The sequence below is a fragment of the Arachis hypogaea genome, chromosome 11, assembly GCF_003086295.3.
Source record: "Arachis hypogaea cultivar Tifrunner chromosome 11, arahy.Tifrunner.gnm2.J5K5, whole genome shotgun sequence".
Classification (NCBI taxonomy): Eukaryota; Viridiplantae; Streptophyta; class Magnoliopsida; order Fabales; family Fabaceae; genus Arachis; species Arachis hypogaea.
In genome coordinates, this window is record NC_092046.1 from 93087277 (window position 1) to 93088638 (window position 1362).

Genomic DNA, 1362 nt, shown 5'->3' on the forward strand with positions numbered 1-1362 from the left:
CGTGCAATTTCCTAAATCGTAGCATAACTAGTTTATGTGCATCAAGTTTATGGCGCCGTTGCCGGGGATTGGTTTTCGATTGACAATTCTCAAATTGGAAGCTAACTAGATTGAGCAATTTTCTCTTGCTTTGTTAATTCTGTCCAAGATACTTGTGAATTTTAATTTCTGCACTCGGTTATATGCTTTCCTTCTTTATGCCTTTAAATTCATGCAACTAACTCACTGACTCACTAACTGTTTGAATTAATTCCTCAATTGATCTAACCATACTCTTCCATTAACCAAGAGTACTTCACTTGTTTGTGTTTAAGCTGTGTTCTTGTATGACAGGTAGGAGAGGAGAGACATCAACTCCTCCATATACCGAACCAGAGAGGACCCTTCATAGACTTAGAAGGGAAGCAAGAGGGAAGAGAGTAGTGGGAGAAGAGGAATCTGAAGGAGAATCTGAGGACAATTTTGAGGAAGCTTTAGATCTCAACATGGATAGAGAAGTTCACAACCATGAGAGAGCTGATGGAAACGATGCCATTCCTGAGAGGAGGGTTCTTAGTTCATACATAAACCCAACCTCTGGGAATTGTGGTAGTAGCATCCAGAAACCACCCATTCAGGCCAACAATTTTGAGCTCAAGCCACAGCTAATATCACTAGTGGAGAATCATTGTTCCTTTGGAGGAAGTGCTAATGAAGACCCAAACCAACATCTCACAAAATTCCTGAGAATTTGTGACACTGTGAAGTCCAATGGAGTCCAGGAAGATGCCTATAAACTGCTTTTGTTCCCATTTTCACTTAGGGACAAAGCAGCTAAGTGGCTGGAATCATTCCCAAGGGGGAGTCTAACAACATGGGATGAGGTGGAAAGCAAGTTTCTGGCACGTTTCTACCCTCCACAAAAGGTCAATAGGCTTCGATCTGAGGTTCAGACTTTTAGACAACAAGATGGTGAAACTCTCTACGAGGCATGGGAGAGATTCAAGGACTTGACAAGGAAATGCCCACCAAACATGTTCCATGATTGGGTGCAATTGCACATCTTCTATGATGGGCTCTCTTATGAATCAAGGAAGGCTGTAGACCATTCATCAGGAGGTTCATTGAACAGGAAAAAGACTGTGGAAGAAGCCATTGAAGTGATCGAGACAGTGGCTGAGAATGAGTACTACTATGCATCAGAGAGGCACCACACTAAGGGAGTCATGGAGCTGAACCATGTTGATACAATTCTAGCCCAAAACAAGGTGTTTGCCAAGCAACTAGCAGAGCTTACCAGGCAATTAGAAACAAAGCAAGTGGCTGCAATACACACACAAGATCAAGAGGAAGTAAGCATTGAAGGAGGTGATTGGGATGAGG

General features: G+C 42.7%; 1 non-coding gene across 1 annotated transcript; it reads right to left on the reverse strand.

Annotated features, from left to right (window-relative positions):
- Positions 1–911: 911 nt before the first annotated feature.
- LOC112725537 (small nucleolar RNA R71) lies at positions 912–1015 on the reverse strand. Its single transcript, XR_003164639.1, has one exon. It is a non-coding gene; the product is annotated as a small nucleolar RNA R71 (small nucleolar RNA).
- Positions 1016–1362: the final 347 nt, after the last annotated feature.